The 22,645-nt window shown below is 39.5% G+C and overlaps 1 protein-coding gene across 4 annotated transcripts in view; it reads right to left on the minus strand.

Annotated features, from left to right (window-relative positions):
• Positions 1-20,852, minus strand: part of SYT1 (synaptotagmin 1) — a 341,927-nt gene extending 321,075 nt beyond the window's left edge. For all 4 annotated transcript variants that reach the window (XM_053942708.1, XM_053942709.1, XM_053942706.1 and 1 more), the window contains exon 1: positions 20,584-20,852. The gene's annotated coding sequence lies outside the window, so the exon portion shown is untranslated. The remainder of the gene's footprint in view (positions 1-20,583) is intronic.
• Between the last annotated feature and the right edge of the window lie 1,793 nt (positions 20,853-22,645).

Genomic DNA, 22,645 nt, shown 5'->3' on the forward strand with positions numbered 1-22,645 from the left:
AACCTGTTTTTGTGAACTTTTCTTGGAAAGAAACTGCTCAGAACAAATTCTTAATAGCAAGAAACTGCACTGGGAAGTTGAAATCATGTATTTGTTAAACAGAACATTTTAGAAACTCATAGTGATACAGAAGTGCTATATTCTCCTTCTAGAAATATGTGAACTTGCATTATTATGGGTGTTCTGAACACTTTTACTTCTTTCATGTCATGCAAGTACATGGACATGTTAGAAAGACTTCTTTTTAATGCATGGTCTAGAGACATTCATTAAATCTGTAGCATTTGAGTAGCTCATAAAAACTAGACAGCAAAGCCAGATATCAAACATCCCAAATTATGAGCAACACAACAAGAAACAACATGTCACCAAAACTAGTGACTGCTAAATTATGGTATTCCACAGTTTTACCACTTTTCTTTATACTGTTTGATAGACTTATATTGGCTAAAGTGTCCAAACTTTATAAAAATAAATATAGACTTATAATGCATTTTTTTTTTCTGAAGAGAAAACAGGAAATAGATTTAACCCAACCATTTCTCATTCACATTGCAATTCCAAAAGTTCATCTCAAATCCCACTTCAATTTACTTCAGCATTCTTCAATAATTCTGACAGCTCTCTCCTTTGATCTACATGCTGAAACTGCCAAGTCTTAGAGATGCTTCTAGTGCAGTTTATTCTTTACAGGAAAAAACAAGCAAATCAGGGGGTTTTTTTTGTTTTGTTTTGTTGGTTTTTTTTGCTTGCTTAGTCTTCTAGACTAACATCTTTTGATTTCTTCATTAAAACTGCTTCACTATGCACTTTTGGAACACACACATTAAGATTCATTTACCTGTCTCCTGAGGATATGCCAGGGGTAGGTTTTGAGCATCTGCAGTGATCAGTTGTAGGCAATATATTTACTCCATAAACATGGTCAGATGAGGAAGCAAAAACCTCTTTTCCATTTTAATTAATAACCAAAGAAATTGTGACCATTTATGTATTTTATTCAGTGTCTTAAAACCAGAAAAAAAAATAAAGGAACAATCCTATCAAGAAGACTGAAAAGCCAATTATCTTCATTCTAAATCCCTTCTGAGAGATGATGGATTTGAAGGAACCAATCACTGTATGAAGAAATATTTACCAATACATATTCCCTTCTTAAGGGAAAGAAAGCAGACAGAGGTATTTTTATGGGAACGATATATGCACACTTATTTTCAGAAGAGGGCTTGGGGCTGCTGAAGCCCAAGAACTTGGGAATGCTTGCACACTGCTTAAACATAGGAGCTAGGTGGTAGCACCATGCAAAAGATATCTTTACAGTATCTTGCAATATTGAAGAGCTACCATTCCAGCTTTTGGAAAACCTGAGATGCCCAACTTGTACATGCCATTAAGGTTCTTGTGCAAAATAAAGTATTATAAATCATCTTGCCTAATGGCAAAATAATTATGATTTTCCAGCATCACAGTGTTGAAGATTCTTTGAGGATACTAGACTAAATAACCTGAGCACAAGGTTAAACAAACAAAAATCCTTCAGCTACTAACTGTCCAAATATTTTACTATTTGATTGCTGAAAACCAATGTCCTTTAGTAGCCATTGCTATGTACTCAGGGACCAGTATGCTATCAGGAGGAGGTAAAAAAAATCTCAAAAAATGTTGGCTGCTTGATTGGAGTTCTGTTTTCTTCAACTATTATGAGTTATTAATTTAAAGTTTTCACTATTAATGGAAGTTGCCACTTAAATCTTTAGAGCTGTTTTATGAAATGTGCTTGCTGCCACTGGGAAAAAAAAGCCTAAGAACCTACCTTGGTTTCAGGAACAGGTAGAAAATTAGCGTTTGTTACACAGTTATTGCCCGGAATTTTATAGTATTCTTGCCATTGAAATCTAACCCTCCACCCCAAAGCTCCACCCACAGAACTGTCAAAAAAAAAAAAAAAAGAAAAAACCAAAAACCAAAAAACTTCAGCACATGCCAATGTGAAAAGCTTGGAAATCTGTGGTTGGGAAAAAGAAAAAAAAAAACCAAACCAGGTGATGAGATAACTCTTTATAGGCTTATTTGTTTTATTGGTGCTAGACACTGGCATTGCAATCATCAGTTTGTAGGCTTGTGGTTGCTTCCTTACATGTCATTTTATTGTATTTTATTAAAAGAACATCTTGTCTGCACAAAATAATTAATTTAGCACCTCTAAAGCATTTTTATTCTTCATTCCAGCCTTTTTTATTCTAATTTAACTGATGGACAGCTAATATAGGTAGCTTGAAGAAAACAACTGCACATGTTCAGGCTATCCCTAAGGATATAAAACATCCAGTATTTGCACACATATTTGCATGCAGATATTTTCATACTCACCCTCAAGACTGTACATCCACAAAAAATTTATAATCAAAGGCTTCACTCTGCATAACTGGAGAGGCTGTTTGCATGCATAATGCTTAATTGTTCTGTGTAGCTACCCAAGACAGTACCTCAAGGTCACTGTCGAAGTATCCTAGCTAAATGACATTTAGCATCCCCAAACTTCATCCCACAAATACAGTATGACAGAATATGAGGCAACATCCAAGCTCCTAAGAATAGCAAAGACATGCACAAGGCCAGGAAAAACACAGCCATGCCAGGCTAGAAACATCCTAATTGGCAGAGGTGTGCAAGCTGCACAATACAATGTATACTGCACACAGACCTACACAGTCACATGTGCGCATTCAACTCAGCTGAAGAAGCAACATCATTACTTATATATGTGGGACTCACAGTACCGTAAATGCAGTTAGATTAAGAAATAAGGCATCAGCAAGAGATGTCTGCTGAGATTTTCTACAGCTTTCAGAAATCCGTTTGGATGTGCCAGCAGGTATCCTACTTCCAGAACCTTAAGAAAAAATGCTTAATGACTGGTCTCTCTGGATCCCATTAAGTGATCATATAAACAGCAGGGCACTGAAAGGTTCTCAATAGAAATCTCTTAGTAACATTTTATGCCATATGCAGTTAGTGTTTCATTTGTTCCTCCTGAAACTTGGAAATTCATTCTGGTTTGCAGAATCAAAGTATCATACATGAGCCTCTGTACTAAATACTAACTGGAGTACAAATCAACTACAAGTATGAAAGAAGACAAAATTACAAGGACAGAATACACAGGCATCCTTGACTGCAAAGCATGTATTAGGAACATGTTATTCACCGTTATTCAAGTGTTCTGTGGTAGAGAATAAGCAGAAACACACTATTCTCAAAAAATGCTAAAAGCATTTTTAGCTTTTTTAGCTTTTTATACACTGGTCTAGAAAAGTGTGGTTTACATAGTAATCACGTTACACAGTACACCTATGCTCATCTCAAAGATCTTATGTGGAAGGCATCTGACCAGTACCCAGAATATTCCAGACTGGGAAGACAAGCCTACAGCTGGGATCAGGCTTTCAATCAGGCAGCGTTTTCTACAGCCGCATCAGTCATGTGGTCAAAGTGCCTCTATCTCATAGTTTCTCTAACACATGAATAAAATTTGCCTTTTGGCCAAGCATGAATTAAGCCTGATTTTAGCAGCATGCATGGCCAGCACCTGCTGAAAACAAGACACTTCCAAATGTGCTTCAAGCTGGGCACTGCTGGTGGAACTGGTCATTTACAAATCCTGACCTGCTTAAACAGTAACAATTTTGCCCTTCATCCCAAAAACTAGGAGAGATATGTCAAGTATTGCCTCTCATATATGCTTAAGATGGACAGGATTGTGTCCTTGCTTTGGCTGTGATTTTCTTTATAGTAGATGGTATAGCGCTGTGTTTTGAATTTCAGAAAATAATGTTGTGAGCACATTGATTGATGTTTTAGCTGTGTCTGAGCAGGGTTTACACTAAGTCAAGGACCTTTTCTGCTTCTCACACCACCCCAAAGCAAAGAGGCTGGGGGCCACTAGATGCTGGGAGAAGACACAGCCAGGACAGATGACCCCAGCTGACCACTGAGATATTCCATACCATATGATGGCACGCTCAGTATATAAACTGAGAGGAAAGCTGGCCCCATTGCTTGGATACTTGGAATGGGTATCAGTCACTAGGTACCACCTACAGCAATTGCACTGTGCATAATTTGCTTTGTATATTCAAATTCTTATATCATTATTATGTGTTTCTTTCTATTTCTGGACTACCAAAATTCCTTCATCTCAACCCCTGAATTTTACTTCCTGTGCCCTTCCCTCGAGGTCTCTCCCCATTCTATTGGGAAAGGAAGTGAGCAGGCATCTGAGTGGTGTTTCCAGACCTGCCAACTTAAGCCAGCATAATTGTTAAGTATGTGTAATATTGACACTGTTACATTACTACTATATTAATTTTTTCAGTATCTATTGTAGTGAGTTTCAAGCTGTTTGTCACAGTAGCATCTGTCTTAGATGTCTTTTTCTGGCAAGGAAAGCTCTTCAACAATGAAATAATTGTGGCAGCACACTGACCATATCTTGAGTTTGGGCACATGTCCCAAGTAGATCTATTTAAAAAGCAATGAAGCACAGCCTAAAATTGAACAGAATAATATGTCACTATCTTTTACCAGGGAAGGGAACTCGTGGGTAGCTTTACTTCTTGGTGCTAAAGGTAAACTTTGAACTCCTCATATATTGTGCTATTGTCAGCATAACTGACGTTTTTCGTTCCAGAAGATATTATCTACCGAGAACTAAAACAGTACTGAAAATTGTCCATGTAAAAATATTTTGCGTCAGGTCTATATTGCCCCAAAATTCTATTGCAGCTTGAAACCTTCCCTCAACTCAACCCTAACAACTGACCATTTCTATGAATGCTACAATGAAATCAGGTCATAAAGGCAAAATATTTTTTTAAAAAAGGGAAAAAACACCCATTTAAGAATGTCAAGACATTCTTAAAATGTGAACTACTTATACTTTTAGTATACCCAGTTTTTGTTAAGATGTCAACAGAAAGCATTAAGACATTCTGTTCCACAATAAGGATAATCTTAAGGCCCTATTACTTGCATAATTGGATTTTGGAAGTTTTAATGAACTCTAGTTTGTACAATGCTGTTCATCACAAGTATGGAAAAGAACAATTCACAGGGTTATATTCTTTTTTATAATATGCAGAATTAAAAATGACTATTCATTTTGACAAAGACTGATATGTCTAAGGTGAATTTATGAATACTTACTGAGTGTCAAAAATTATTTGAGTAATGATTGGTTTTCTGCTGTTGAACAAAAACTAAGGCTACTAAGATTTTTTTTTTTTCTAAAAGCTTTATTTCATTAGCATTCAGCATTAAGTGGTCTGAAAAAAATGCCTTCTCTGGAGTGCTTAGATCATGCACTCATGTTTTCCATGTGGGATTTATACTTGCTTTTGCAGACACTGATGTGATAGCCGTCTGAATGTACACACTTAGAGTTATTTTTAAACACTGCTGTAATACAGCAGAGGTAAGAACAAGTGATAGTTTGATGATTTTCAAGTGATAGTTTGGAAACAAACTTTGGAAAATTTAAACCATAGAAAAGTCTCAAGACAAATCTTGCTGCATTAACAACCAGGTGACTAAGGTTTCAGAAGACCTCACATTTGCTGATTAAACATAATAGGAAGTCCTAGGGTTCAATAGCATTGCTTTGACTAAAGCAGTCCCTCCAACTGTAACTGTTTAAATGTTTGGAAGACCCAGGAGGAGAGTGAGGAACCAACCAACCAACAGAACCACATATACACACAAAAAAACCAAACAATCCCCACACACACAAACAAACAAACAACTCAACACAAATAAATCTTACCAGAAAATTATGCACTTTTCATAAGCTATTTGAAATATCTCATAAAATTCACCTTAGCTCTCTGGTACACCTTCACAAACTTTAATGGTTGGACTCAATGATCTTAAGGACCTTTTTCAACCTAAATGATTCTTTGATTCTATTCTCAGACAACATATCAATAATGCGTTGTCTGAAGAGATTCTCAGCTCAGATATGCTATATTTCTCTTATGTAAATAACCTCATGAAAGGCTTCAACAAAACCTTCCATAACAATTAAATCTATAGACAGTAGTAATTTTTTAGTGGTATCTTACACTTCCATTTCAGAAGTTTGTATTTCAGCTAGGAATACACTTTCACTTGTACAGATCACTTTAATGTCAGAGGGATTTCCAGATGCTCAGCAATTCACATGCACATAGCACTACACAAAATGAGCATCTTACCATGGGAACTTCAGGGTTTACCCAACCACCACTGTGGTTTCTGGGAAAATACAACAGACACATTCAGAAATCCAGACTCTAACAACTGAAGAACAGTAGATTAATTCATTAAATCAGTAATAAACACAGTTTCAATAGGGTGATACCTAATCACCTTGTCTACTGCATTAATGACAGTTACTTTTTGATTATATACAGGTCACCTCTTTAGCCTTTACAGTACATCAAGTGTTGTTTGCCTCCTAACCAGAGCTTATTGTAGTATCTGTTTTTAATTACATTTCCCATCCTTCCCTCACAGTTTTAAAAAGTACAGAAGAGAAGGGCACACGTAAGGGAAGAAGAATGTGCAGAAACTGTTTGGTCAATTCATATCCTAGCAGCCATAGGTAAAAATCAACCAAAGAATTGTATTTGGGTGTTCCAAAAAAAAAAAAAAAAAAAAAAAAAAGCAAGTGTTGCTTAAGGTCGGTGCAAGACTGACATTGTACCTTTGAAATTCTAATTTTGAATTTTCACACACCATCTCTGTTCTCTGGTGAATACTTTTGTCAAATGTGAAAAACACCATAATTGTTTACATACTTCACCTGACATACCTGATATTACACTAAGAACTCAGCCACAGCAGAATGGATAAGAGAAATAGCTTACCAAAACCAACACCTGGAATAAAAAAGTTCAAAGTGCTTTGGTACAGCAGACACATTTAGAAACACTGATAAATTCAATTTCATTAGAAAGCTGATAGGAGGCTGCAGTTTTAGGTATCAGTTTCTGAACCTTGAAATCTCTCCTTTCCACAGAAGGATGCTGCTTCATACCCTTCCTATCTGGAAATTAAAGCACCAGAGTAACTGCTACAGGAGGGGCTGCCCAATTGCTCCAAGTGAGTTAGCGTGCCCAGCACCTTGGGCTGTCTGATGCATGGCCGGTAGCTGAACAGATTGGGCCGTGTGTGTCCCTGTCCCCGCATACATAGGAGCCATCTGGAAACAAACAGCTCAATCATGAAAGAGTAAAGCTAACAAGGAAAATTGCAGCTTCCTGATCAAAATACCCCAATCTCCCCAAAAAAACAAATTAACAAAAAAAAAAAAAAAAAGGTACTTTCTTACCTCCTTACTACTCCTGTTTTAAGACTCACAAAAGATGAGGGCTTTTCTTTATCTCCTTCTGTAACTATCCTTTTTAGTTATGTTAAAATCATCACCATGGGAAATGAGGAGGCAAGGGTTAGCACATCTTTCTGGGGCTTACACTTCGGTCCAAGGCACCGCAGATCCAACAGCTTTGCAGCCCAGCAAGTTTTGCTGAAGGCTGCTGTCAGGTCATGGAGACCTTGTGAGTGGATGTTTAAATGCAACTAAATTTAAGGCTACAGCAGCCTCTATAATACTCAAGAGAAACAACAGCTGGAGGAAGGAGAGAAGAAGTTAAGCAAATTTGGTATTTCACCTGGGATCACGCTTTGACCACTGTGCTGAAGCGCAGGCCAACGAAAGCCATGCTAACAATGTGCTATTTAGCTTGGCCAACTTCACAGCAGCTCCGCGTCAGCCTCCGCCCCAGCACATGCACAGGCTCTGGCTCTACCAGCAGCAGCTACTGAGAATCAACCCCAGCTCGGAAGTTTGTGACTTCACCTTTAATGAGCCTATTTACTTTCAAGGTAGCCTGATTCCAGATTTCACTGTTTTCTAAATGTTTTCCGCAAACCTGGGGGAAGAGATGTCCACACCCTATGAGCCTCTACATGGTCCTGGGGCATCCCTCCAGTTCAGGTGCTGTTTAGCACCAGTCCCTGCCAAGGGGAAAGACCCATTGCCTGCTTACAGGAGAGCCTGGGGAAAAAAGCCAAAAGGTAAAAATACTGCAGAGCAAAATATTCTGACTGAAAATTGAACCAGGATTTTATTATTAAAAACAGTCATCAGATTATAACTCCTAAAAGTTGGGGGAGTTAAATACCTTTTTTAACATGAAGTAATACAGAAACAGAGATCACTACCCTCATTAAAAGGGTATTATTCAATCCCTCAGTCTTCTAACATAAATTTTTCTCTACCACTGACAACTTCTGCATTATTTACACAACGGCCAAACTATAATTGGCCTCTTTCACATGGGTGAATATCAACATATGGGGGAGAAATAGGGCAAGGAGAGAATGTAGATAAGTGACAATTTCCATATTTGTAGAGAAAACGGTTGTACTCTGACAAGAGTGACAGGTTTTAGATGTACTGTTCTGCATTTATACATAGTTGATGTCTAGATTATAAAGGTTCATTTAGCTAGGAAATCATCATGTTTAGCTGCTGAAAGGAGGCTGGAACAGAATGAGAAATTCTCATGATCTGTGTGAACAAGACAACCAATTTTTCAGAGTACTAGATTTTTCTTTCTAGACCATTCTGATTTAACTGTACTTTAGGTCTAACATGAAAAATTTCTTACTGTACACAGTACTATGAAACCAGTGGCCAATTTCCAATTTTTAGGGGCAGAAATTATATAAGCTTACAACATACATCCTATTTTACTCCTGACATTGCCAACTATTTTTTTAGCTTAATATAGCACATTTTATTCCCTTCTTTTTACCACAGCAATCGATAAAAAAAAAAAACAAAAACCTGACATTTACATCCTGAAGCTTTAAAATCACAGTATATTCCCATGTGAAGAAATGTGCTGCCATGAATTAGAGGGTCACATATTACTAGGATGTTCTGGTTCACAGCTGGGACAGGATCATTTGAGAAGATTTCTACATAAAACTACACAAAGCTGTTTAAACAGATCTTGCATTACAGCTCAGAAAATATGATCTCATCTCACTTACAAACTACACTAAAACTACAGCCTTGAATTAGGTTAAGGAGGAAGGAATGGGTTGGGTATGTGCAGAGAGGCAAGCAAGGAAGAACCAAGCTAACCCCTAAAAGCACTGTGCTCATTCAGGTGCAAAAATTACTGCAGGTTCAGAGAGGGAAAATACACACTAGCAACACCTGAGCTGCTGCTTTTCTTCTCTCCACTGGGAGCTTTACTGATCAGATGACTAGAGGAGAGGCAATTCTCACACTTTGCCCAGTGTGCCACCACTTGTGCAGACCACAGTGGTTCCCTGCATGCTTCAGGCAAGATCCAAAGCCTGCTGGAGCCACTATCACTCCCCATATCAGCTTTCATATTCAGGTTTCAGGAAACATTGGATTTCGTAACAGTTGCGATTCACAGTAATACAAGGCATTTTATCTCAGGGAAGCCCACTCTCATCAGCACTCACTGGACAAGCCTGACTTCAAACTGCCCATTACTGCAAGTAAAATATTGTCACTCCCAATACAAAGGACTTTTATCTACAATTTTAATGACAAGATGCTCATCTTTCTGTGGAGTTGATAGTAAACTTTTCACTGCTATTAATACTCTGAGATACAAAGTTTATTCTTAATGCTTCTCTTGCACTGTAAGATTCTGCAGAAACACACATTGTGATTAGCTGCGTTAACTTGGAACCAGAAAACTTGGGTTCAATTCCCAGCACTGCCCTGGGCTCTCCATAAGGCCTTAGACACATCACTTAGGATTCCAGTGTCCCATGTCAGGTGTCCATAAATTGGCCAGCAAAGTTTCATCTAGGAGTCCCAGACTTCTTACAGTCACTGGAATGGAACAGATAGCTCCAGAGAGCAGTCCGTCTCACCTGCAGACAGCAGTCCATCTCACACCAAGACAGATGCCTAAGGTAGGTCAAATGAATCACCTTCTGAAGGTATTCAAACTTAAATGAGATGAATCCTATCTTTAATCTCCCAACGCCATTGATCCCCATCTGTCCATATCCATATCCCATATGGGATTTATGTTTCAACACATCAATAGGACATTACTTTGACTGGTGCCTACATAATATAAATGACTGTCTGATGTGTAGAGACTTGCAAACTTCACAAAAAGCTATTCCTAAGATTTTTACCTGAAATCTTTGTGTCTACATTCAAAACAGGCTATCTGGGCAGCTATGGTTTAGACTTTGTATTTGTTTTGCCCATTTATGTTATCGCCTATCAGCGTAGTACTAGGTGTTCTCCTGTATCAGCCTCTCATTGAGAGGGGGAGCAGAAATCTCATATAATTACATCAAATGCTGGACAGATAAACTGGCTCCTGTACTCGGGAAGCTGCTGTAGCAGAATTTTGCTAATTCCTTTATCATAGAAACTGCTTTCAGGTATGAAGTAGCTAGTCTTTTAAGTATTACTGGAGCTGAAACTCATTTATCTCCTTTACGTCAGATAAATTCCCTCCTGGACTCAGAAGGCTAAAACCCAGATCCTTTGTACCATCCCACCTTACATAATTCAAATCCCTGTTGTGACCATGGCATTATACATAGAATAGCTTTCTTCAGTAGCAAGTCAAACAGCTTACCTAGTTTTCAACTGGAAGATAGCAAATCATGATTCCTGGGAAACAGGAAACTTTCTTCTATTTAAAACTGAAAAAATTCTCATTTATGCCAGGGTGATGGTAAAGAGGTTTTAAAGAGTAACTCAGCACAGTTTCTAAATAGAGCTCCAAAGTGGATGTCCAAATCCCCTAGTATGAATAGTATTTAACCACAAGTAAAATATATCTGGTAGAATGCCTAACAGACAAGTGCTCACATTTGCAGGTCTGAGGTTTCCATTTTTTGGCACAATAGCCCATGTCCCCCAGTCAAAGATCTGGATCCTATTACGTTAGGCACAGTATAAACACATTACAAGGTATGTCAGGCCCTGTTCTAAAGAGACTGCAGAGCAAACACTGTTTCTCACAAACATGAAGCAGCTCTTGATGAAACAGCTGCCACCGGTTACAGCCCATATTTGGAATTCATGTGTTAATAGAGCATCCATACATAGAAATAATACAAAACAAAACAAAAAAAAATTAAAAAAAAATAAAACCCAACGAAAAAAAAAAAAAACCAAAAAAAAAAAAACAACCAAAAAAAAAGAAGTGAGAAGGAACATGGCCACCATACATTATGATGTTTGTTTTTGATTTTTTCCATGTGTCCAGGCAAGCAAGCAGCCTACAAAAACAAAACAGGTAAACAGGTTTAAAAAAGCCTAACTAGATGTTTGAAGTGATGGTGACAATAAGTGACGTTTCATGCAGTCTTCCAACTCCACTATAAAAGTGCTTTGAAGGGAAAAAAAATAGAACTGTATTTCTGGGACATAATTCTGCTCATCTAAAAAAACCATGATTCACTAGAAACACATTAACAAGAATTCTGGTCTATGTAAGCCAGAATTCGAAGAGCAATATTAGACCAAGTCCAATGGAAAAAGCAATGTGGTCTGAAGCAGTTGTTTTGTAACAGGAAAAATTTTAGTACATGTTCATTTCAGATTCTCTTTCTAGTGCCTTATCTAGGGAAAAACTCACATGTATTTACTACTAAAACTCATAGCAATTGTACATGCTGTGACGGTATCCACATGTACAAGGGTGCTGTCCCATATGGTGAATATGCTTATTACATCTTAAGTCTTAGGCACTAACTTTATGAAACCAGCCAGCTAAGGTTTAGTTCAAACTCTGCTAGGCAGATCTTTATCTCTGCAGCAACAGGTACAGAATGTTTGACTGTCATGGAACAACACAGAGCCTTTCCACTCACACACCTCACTGCTAAGCCCATTACTTCTAGTTCCTCCTAATCTTGCTACACGTAAGTACAAAAAAACTCATATAACCAATAATAATGGGACAACAGCTTGACTTGACTAACCAAAACCAATAAACTTGCTGATGGTCTCTAGGAGTGGAAAAGTTTCAGTACATTCCCCTACTCTTTTTTTAAATACTACAGCTTAAGGTAAACACTAAGCACAGATCTAGACTATTTACTATACAATCTCTTAAACTTTGTACCTAGAATTTATTCAATACAATTACCTCAAAGTCTGATTGAAGCAACTACCTGTAAGTATCTTAACAGCAATACAGCTGTAAGTAGAACAAGCTGAGCTAATATTTTTCACAGTTTGAGGATAAATTTTTGTATTACTTCATCAGCATAATCCCTAAAGTATTCGGAATGATCAACACACTTATCCCAAAAGGACCTGTGAAAAAGCCTACTGGAAGACAAAACCTTAAACAATTTCTTAACTATAACAATCTCAACTAGACTTAGTACTCATTACATCCACCTATGACTTTTTGTCCACCCTTGAGTTCACCCTTTCAGACTTACACATTTACCTACTTGAAACCCCTAAAGCCAACACTGCAAACTACGCCAAGAGGCTGGATTTTTTACCTCCCCAGAAAGATTACTTTTCTTCATCACAGAAAGAGTCACAGAACTGAGTGGAAGAAGCCACAGTGACACCACAGACTAGGGAATGCCAGGTGTTGATCCCTTCCAGCAAATAATTTAACTTTGTTCTATGAAATCAGTAAACACCACTGAATTAATACGTTGTTTTAAAAGTAGCTGAAGCGCACAGACATTCTAAGAGCCAAATTTCAACACAAGTATCTGGAAAGGCAGAAAAATGTTTTGGCTTTTGGGATTCATTTGAATCCTTAAGTAACAGTGCAGACAGTCCCTACTATGCTTGCAAAAGACTGGTTCTAATGGACATTTAGCTGGTTTTTGCTTTAGAATTGGACATTTAGCTGGTTTTTGCTTTAGAATCTAATTAATGGACATTTAGCTGGTTTTTGCTTTAGAATCTAATTGACAATACATGAAAAAGCAGTGCTCAATTCAAAAATCTGAGCTTCAGCTGCTTGATATAAAGATAAAATATTAATTACTATTATTCTTCCAAAATGCTGATTTCCATAGTGAGTTTTATGCCTTGCTCACGTATAACACAACTTCCATCAAGTTGTTAAAGAATCATTGATTTTGAGTAAACAGCTCACAATTATTAGCCAGTGTACAATTTATAAAGCAAATATTTGCATAGCAAATATTCAAGTAAGCCCAAGTCATTATTAAAAACAGACATATATTTTGAAAATGACAAATGCAAGAAAAAGACTATAGCGTGGGACTTCAGGTGGTATTGTCCCAGATTATTTTATTTCAATTTTTCACTATCAGCATTTTCTCAGTAAGCCAAAAAAAAAAGCAATAAATAATATTAATAAAACCCCCAAACAGATCAATTCTCTTATGAAAGATTTACAAAAATAAAGCAAATATACAAGATAGGAGCAGCGAAGGCCTTACACAGCTATAGCACAACATGAAGAAGTAAGTGACCTCTGTCAAGGTCACATGGATATTCCCCTCTGCTCTAACTAGCAGCTGAATAAGCTAAAAAAGCATGAAGTAAGAAAGTCAAAGATGATGAGCAAGTGCAAGGTAACTGCTTGTTATTAGCATATGAAAAAAACTATGAAGAAATCAAAAATCTCAAAAAGAAAGGCACCTACTCTCAGGCTTTTCATAAAGAAATATTAGCATGTCCTAGGTATAGTTATCAAATGCAAAAGTATAACAGACAGATATTTAATTAAATATTTAGGCTGTTAGAAAATAAATAAACTTTAATTTAAGGATCTAGAAATCCTGCAATTCAAACAATATTCCACCTGCAGTCAAAAAATGTATTTGCCTTCTACCCTCAGCTGGACTACTCGAGGACATCTTTGGCAATTGGGAGTACACTCTCAAAGGCAGCCCTCTCATTAGAGACACCTGTTTTCTTACCAATACCACCAATTAACTTCCCATAGCCTGACACATGGAGAGGACATGGAAGATGCTAACCAAGACAAGTTTATCCAGGATCAAAGCAGAATCATGACAGGATTCCCCAGTTCAGATGCCAGCCAAAAGGCATGCCATCTACATAGACAGCTCCAAACCCAGAATGGGTTTGACAGAAGACCATCCTTCTGTTATCATCTCACTGATGGGCATATGGAAACTAAAGCCTATTTATAGAAATCCTGGCCCTAACAATGAGACATGGGGCACTAGCACTCCCACAACTCAAAGAGTAACAGGAATTCTCTTTTTAAGCCAAGTACCTACTAATAAGCATAATTTATAGTTTTAGGACGCATCAGAGGAACAAATAAATGGAAAGAAGAGTTAGCAACTTCAAGGGCTTTAAATCAGGTCTCAAAGATGAACACTAGTTAGATAAATAAACAAAAATTTCTCATCCATTACAATGGATAACATACAAGGGCAGCTTAAAGGAAGTTCAAACCAAACCTCTTCACACTAAGCAACAAGTCACATCTTTTACAACAAATGCTATTTAATCCAAGAGACACAATAGGAGTTAATAGCAGCAAGTTCAACGGGCTGGTGATTTTTAGATCAAAAGGACAGGAAATTGCCTTTGCCATTCTCAAGGATTAACACAAATCCAGCAATTTCAACATCACATCCAGAACTTGTACCTGATCTAGTTAAAAGAAAAGAAAATACTAATGTACAGACTTCAAGTAGAAAGGTGTGATCTGCTCAGTAAGGTGGTTCATACACTTGCTACTCTGATGGACAAAACACTGATACCTCATTTCTAGTCTGGGTTCTTGCTTGTGTGCCCAGCCAGGTTGCTGAGTGAACTTCTGTGTATCAGGGCACAACTTAATACCAGTACTTTCACTGTGTGGGGCTCAAGGAGCCTTTCAGCATATCCAGCTGTCCAAAGAGAACAGTAAGCTTTTAGGAGTCCCATTAGGAAACAGACTAGACACATCTCAATTAAGACAACAAGTCCCTCCTCTACACAAATTCTAGTCCATGATCCTTTCCGAGTTGGGCACCTCTCCTACTCTCAACACTCCAGTTAGTGTTTACAGCTGCATGCAACTTATTTTCTCTTTGAAATAAGAGCAGATCACATTACCTGGGTGTAATCCCTAATCCTTCCCAGAACCAGAATTTTAGGGACGACTCACTTTTTTTTTTACTGGAAGTAGCCAAAAGTATTACAGTGCACTTTGTTAAAACACATTCAGATGTGGAATGAGAAAGCAAATTAAATCAGTCTATAATAGCACTTTTCCCAACTTTATTAGAATTGGCACAAAAAAATCAGAAGCATTCTCATGAATATGGATTTTGTATTTTATTCCAGATCATTGACAAAGGTAATGAAAAGAATTGGAATAACAGAGATGGCAATTCCCCATACACTATCTGTTCTGTAATTTATTACGTGGAAAAAAAAAAATCTGTTCACATGGACAATAGTGCTGTTCTACAGTATTATTTTTACAACTAGCACCCTGAACTAAATAAAATGCCTTACTGAATTCGAAACACAAAACTTGCAATATCAACAAGAAACACCAAGTCCTTTTTTAAGTCCAAAAAAGTTTCAAAACTCTTTTGATTGGGATGTATTACACAATCATTCTTTACTCAACTATTGGCCAGTATACTGTATCTTCTATCAACACATCAAACCACTAAGTTTTCCTTATCACTTTATCCTGTAAAAAAATTTAAAATACAACCCTCCTCATCTCTATCTGCATTATCACATATTTTAAGAATTTCTCCCAACTCTAATACTTTATCCTAGAAATAAATGTTTATAAAGAAATGCTGTCCCTAGCTTTGGAAAGAAGTAGAAAAAAAAAAAAACAAAAAAAAAAAAACCAAACAAAACAAACAAACAAACAAACAAAAAAACCCAACAAAAAACCCAAATCAGTGAAATAAACAAAAAACCCACCAGCAAAACAAAAACCACAAAAAACATCCCACATGCTACTAGTGGTCATTAAGTTTTCCAAATATGATCAAGTGTTCATCTGTACCCAGACGTATTTTCTAGGAAAAGCACGACTGTTACCCTGAACCAGATAAGCTATTTGTCAAGGAATCTTTATTTCCACAGTGCTTTGCACAAAAGCACTCCAATTATTTTTAACTGCACTATCTACATAGTTATTTAAACACGTGGACATGAGAGTTCATGGGTAAACTCATGTCTCTGAGCCAAACTGAGGAATGGTTACCAGCTTTTCCATTTGCAACTGCTACACTGATTTTTCAACCACATGATTACAGAAAAACAATACCCTTAAGATAAAGGTACAATAGGTACCTATAAAGGTAAGTGGATTTTTAATCATTGAAATCAATTCCTTAAAACGTCACTGAGCAGCTTTGAGGCACTGTATTATCTAGTCATTACAGCCATGACTACATGATTAAATCTACCACAATGCATTTGGCCATAGATCCTGAATAGTGCCCAGGAAACTTATAGACAGCATTCTTAAAAGAATCAAATTAGATTTAGCCACTCCTAAATAAAATTTTATTTTCCTGAAATTTGTATATAACTATAATAATTCAGAGATGATTAATTATTTGGATAATTTCTCGTGACTGTTTTAAAATTTGTTACATCTTCTCCATTTAAAAAGATATTATGAATATTAGAAGCTTATGAGATAACTACACTGCACAGGAAATAGTCCAGATTTATTTCATGTTCTGATAGATTTCTCTGAGCCTGTTTAGGGATGTCTAGAAAAGTGGCATGCCGAGTTTGCAATTCTCTGAGAATTTAGAAGATGGCAACACCACTCCCTCTAGTATGGAGAAGGAGAACTGTTCAGTGCCTTCTGTTTCAGGGAAATACCTCGGGACTGGCAGTGATAAGAAAACAGGTTAAGAAAAATGGTCAGCTCTCTCATAAGCCATTCATGTGCTCCTCCTTCAGCTACTTGGGGAAAACAACAGAAGAGAAAAGCCAGCCTCTAAAACATACTGATTAGACATTTGTCAAAAGTAGTACTTAAGGAGACGTTCTTATTACAGTTCCTATCCTGCTTTCAGGACTCATAGAAAAAAAATAGTAAATATTTTTACTTCTTTTTTTATTTAAACAAGAAAAATTTTTCCACATGCTGCTGCACAAATCACTCAGCTAATCCATCCAGTCCCTGAAAGAGATTGCCTGTAGCCTGCTCTTAGCCTATCACCAGAAGAAATCATGAAAAACCCTTGTCAGGTGTCCTCCTCCTAATGTAGTCTGCTTTGGTGTCTGGTATTTCTGTAAGAGATGTAATAGTAAAACCACCCCCACTTTTACACTGGGATGTATGAGAGAGGAGTAGAGCCCACTCTAGCAAAGATGACATTTGTATGTAATGATCCTGAAAATATTTCTTAACCTAATGCTTTGTTTATTTAGTCTGGCAAATGCTTTTATTTTAACCTCGAGTATCTTTAGGAAATGTCAGCAGTAAACACAAATTGATAGTTTGCTCCCTTATCTGTATTTCTAATTAAGTTTTTTCCTAGATACAGAGTTATGTCTAAAACAAACATTCTATAGAGAATCAAAGTAAAATCAAACCAAGAAGTATTTCTCTTTGTGAAACTGCATATAGGCATCACCAGCAGGGGGAAGGAGATCATGATATCCATGCATTATAATTCCTCTGTGCTTTTCTTTCAGATATGCAGAAATATTTTCTTGTCCTTTTCATTTGTATCACAAACTTTAATGTCTCTTCCACAGCATGCAATATGAGGTTGCATGCACCCTTTATTCAGAAAGCAGCTCCCAGTAGAGTTTATCTGTGTGTTTAAATATGCATGCAAATATAAAACTACATAAAAATATTTTTTAAATAGTAATTAGACTACTGAATGGACAGGAAAAGACAACAATATGCTAAATAAGAGCTTCATTTTCATGTGAGGAAACATCAATTAACTGAGTTCTGTACAGCTGAGTGGCTTAAAAACTTCTGCCAAGACACTAAGCTGCTCCTTCTTTTTACTTATTACAGCCAACCCTGCCGAAAGACCATAAAAATTGATTTTATGTTTCCGGTGTCTCTATGCTAGCTGGAAGAATATAGATTTTTTTTTTCCCCTAGGTTTCTGAAAACCACAACCTTCCCTTATCTCACACCTTCACTACACTAACCAACACTGAGCATCTTCTTGGTCATCTCTTACATCTGATCTGTTATGATTAAGGTAGGAGAACATTTCAGATTGCTAAACACTGTTTTATATGGTTTTAAAGGGATTCTTGCCTATCAGTGTTACACAGGAGGCTGTATGCCACTTGTACTACTATGGCATACATAGCAACTGATTATTTTTCACATTTGTTTTAAGGAAGTATTAGAACTGCTGTTAGTCTGTGAGCTACCTCTTTAAATTCCAGTATCAGCCCCTAAAATGGATTTAGCATCTTTCACATCAAACATTAATAAGGCTCACTTAGATGCTCTTAATGTGAAGGAAAATTTGGCTTGTATGAAATGGCTATACTGGAACATTTCATGCTTTTGCAAGTGCAGGAGTATGATTATTTCCTACAGTATGTCATTATCTAATGCCCTGTGGTTCTTTTTGAAATTATCTCTTCTCACTCAAGCTGCCTACACTATGTTTTTAAGCTATATAGTTTCAATTTATGAATTGTATGCATGCAAATTTTGAGCAGCTATACCACAAGTCAAGTAATACACCACATTAAAGTATATTTCCCTCAGACACTGCTAATAGAACTAAAAACTCAAAAAGCTTGGAACAAAAAAAGATACATATTTGTCTCAAGACATAAAATCAGGTCATTTGTTTCCACGACAGACAAGAATATACTATTCTAGACACATGTGCAATCTCCTTACGCTTTTCCTGAGCAGGTTTTTTTAAGCATGGCAGGAGATGTCATTTCATATCCTCACAAAGCAAATTAGTTTGCTGCCTACTTGTCCTTGTACCCAAAAGCTTCCCCCTCCCTTTTTCAGGGACACTCCTAAAACAACTGTCCATCTGTAACTCTAGATGTCAACTCAACAGGGAAAGGAAACTCCCCTTGGGTCTGCCAGTACCATCTTCCTTTTCTTAGGATGAAGTAACTCTCCTGGACAATAAAGCAATTTAAACAGCGCATAACAGATTAACATGCAACATGGATGGCACACTGCACAGCAGCTCTGAGGATCAATATCACCGCTGCAGATTAGGAGTCTACTTGTCATCTACAACATGTATGCATTTCTAAAACTACTCCACTGACCTTCGTACCGAAAATATTGTTTCAGAGACAGTGAAATATTATTGCACTACAACATTTTGCATTGAGTTTACAACGTAATAAAGACAGAGCTACTTCTTCACACGCAAATGGCTATTAAATAAGGAAAATAAAACTTGACATCCCCCAGACAATCAAAAGAAATTATTTATTTGGATGCCAACATCTGTCTTGAGATTGCGGCCAAGTGCTTTTCTGTGCTCATTTAGGACTCTACTTGGAAAGCTATTCAGTTACACCTACCTAGAGATTTCTCTCTACCACTTCCCATCTGACAGAAATTACTCAACTGGGTCTGATGAATAATAGCAAAAGGCAGCTTATATCAGAGATGACTGAATTACAGACTGTTGAAAGTGTGATAAAGGCTCATTCCAATGACTACATTTAATTTATTTACTATACTGATTATCAGAAGCTAGTAGTCGTTTGATATCTTTATTTCAGAAGGCTAGAAACAAAAGAAATATTAACATTCTTTGTCACTTTCTTACTACTGTACCTAGTAGAGTTTGATAGGCAAAATTAACTTTTAAACACAGCGCTGATCCCCAACCCAGACCGTGTGCACCTAGGAACCAGAACAGAACGTACCCAAACCAAAGCAGGGCAAGTGGTACTCGGTATGAAGGAAACAATGTCAGAGAAGATGAAATTGCATGGAAAGAAAACACATTAGCCTGACAGCCTTTCTAAGTAATGACGGAAAGGCTTTCGTGAATTGATACATAAACGATTAGCTGTTGTCCTGCGGTCCGGAGGAGAGACCAGCGCCGAGGCGGGGCACACTGCCGCGCCCCACCGCCCTCCGCCGGGGCGACCGTCGGGACAGACCACCCTGCCGAAGGCGGGGGCACGGCGGTGACACCGGCCAGGTGACACCCGGAGAAAGAAGTTGGCCCAGCGACCGCCTCGGCGCCGGCTCCGAGCAGCGGTGGGGAGGGATGGAGGGATGCGGGGCGGACGGCTCCCCTCTCCTGCAGCCGGGGCGGGGGGCGATGGCGGAGCTCCGCGGGGGCGGGGAGCAAGGGGCGGGGGGGGCGCGGGGGGGGGCGCGGGCTCCCCTTTGTCTGTGTCGCCCCTCCCGTAAACGCCCCCACCCCCGTCGGGAGCGCCCCGGGGGCGGGCCCCCGCCCCCCGGCAGTGCGGGCAGAGCCGGCGGGCGGGCGGCGTTACAGCCGCCCCCGGAGCATGTGCGCCCCCCCCCCCCGAGGCAACGCCGCCCGGGCGCGGCTGCGGGCAGCCCCGGAGCACTGCCTTACCTGGCAACCGGGGTGGGCGCAGCCAGCTCCGTCCTTCAGCCTCTCCCCACGGCGGCAGCTCCCGGGGCGAGGCTGCGGTGCGCGGCGGGGAGCGGGCGGACCGCCCCCAGCACGACAGGCAGGCTGCCCCAGCCCCCTGCACTCGGCGGGCTGGCGGCGCGCTGGGCGTTAAGTTTCAGCAGCGGTGGCGGCCGCCGGCGAGCAGGGCAAGGCGGGGCGGCGGAGGCGGCACGGGGGCTGCGCGGCGCCGGGAGCGCCGCCACACTGCAGCGTCTCCAGGATTCCCTCCCGCGAGAGGCAGCCCATCACCCCCGGCCCGCCGCCCTCATTGGCTGCGGGGCGGGGAGACGCGCTCCCGCGGCCAATCGCCCGGCGCCCACCGAGGGTGGAGCCGCCGCGCCGGCCTCGCCCATCCCGCGGTCGCGGGTCCCTGTCCGCCCCGTCGGGCGGGGCCGGGCGGCCGCGAGCGGGGGAGAAGGATGAGGATGGGCAGGATAAGGAGGGTATCCCCGCGCGCAGCGGGTAAGGCTGGCATCCCCGGGCCGCCGCGGGGCTGCCGCTGGGCGGCACGATGCTCTGTGCCGCAAGCCCAGCGGCCGTCGGGCGAACCGGGTGCCCCATGGAGAGGCGCGGCGGTGGCCCGTGCCCGTAGGTCGCGGGGCGGCGGCGACCCCCGGCAGGCGTAGTTGGTACTGTTAGCGAGCCTGCGCTGCGCAGCCCCCTCTCTGCCGCCGCCCCGGGCAGTCGCGACCGAGCGGTGAGTCGTAATTGGCTTCTGAGGCTTAGGCGAGAGCAGACTGTATCGCGTGTTCAGGTAAGGACGTGCAAGGGTTAACCTAATTCCCTTGATCCATCCACTCTGAACTGGAGCTTTGATTAACATTGGTCTGCAAAATGTAACTGTAACAAATTCAATTAACGAAAGCACATTTCTGCGACTTTTAATTAGATCTACCCTATTTGTCTGATGTTTAATATAACATAAAAAGTTGCTCAAGTTCCAGAGGGAAATGGAAATAGATTTAGATGTAAGCTTAGCTTTTAAAAACACAACAGACTAAAGTTCTTTGTTCCTCAGCATATATTACTGCTGCATTTATACCCTCAAAGAGGATAATAAGCAATATTCCTCAAAGAGGAGGAAAACAATTTTACCTCCAAAATTGTAAACATAACAGGGTGGTATTTCTGTGTGTGTTTCCCGTAACCTTTAATTGGTTACAGGGTGCTGAACATACAGGTTGTAGCTCAGGTTTGATGCACTACTGTACATGACCCTGCTGAATTACAGTTGTTCTAAGAAAACTTGAGAATGTAGTAATATATTTCACAACCATTTAGTCAGTTTCTCTTATTACACTGACTGAGAGTGAAATTTACCTAAAATACATCTTAATATAGATAGCAGATGTTGGCAAAGAGATGAGCCCGTATGCCATCGTCAGCAGGTAACTGAGAAAGTCACGCAGCCCCCAGGCACATCTCGTAGGTGACTTATTGTGCCTTCAACAGAACTGTATTCTGCCATTCCCCGTCCATACTTTCATGCTGGGATTTGACTCTAAAATTCACAGCCCTTTTCCAGTTCAGTTTTTCTGATCACATTTGTTCTTAGGTCTGTTAGTCAGAATATCAGTTTTACTTGTATGGGCACATTAGATCATGAGAGGAGAGAAAGAAAGCAAATGCAAAAGAAATTACGTTGTAAAGCTTTTACTGAGCAATGGAAAGGAGGAACAACCATAATTTAAATTGCATATGCAGAAGTGTCACCTGTGTTTAGATTACCCTGTATGATTAAAAGGGTTGCTGTTTTCTCTGTACCAATACAATAGATATCAAGGATTATTTTCTCCAGGAACATTTATCTGGTCAGTTAAAAAACCCACACATTTCAGTGCTAGTAATTATGAGGACTTGATGCTGAGTTCCTAACAGCCACACAGCCAGAAGTCTGTGGGAGTCTGACATTCACAAGGCATGACACATCATATGCTGTCTTAGTATTTGAGCAAAGACAAGAAACACCACTGAAGCCCAATGGCCCTTCCTTAGTGTACAG

The sequence above is a fragment of the Vidua chalybeata genome, chromosome 5 (assembly GCF_026979565.1).
Source record: "Vidua chalybeata isolate OUT-0048 chromosome 5, bVidCha1 merged haplotype, whole genome shotgun sequence".
NCBI lineage: Eukaryota > Metazoa > Chordata > Aves > Passeriformes > Viduidae > Vidua > Vidua chalybeata.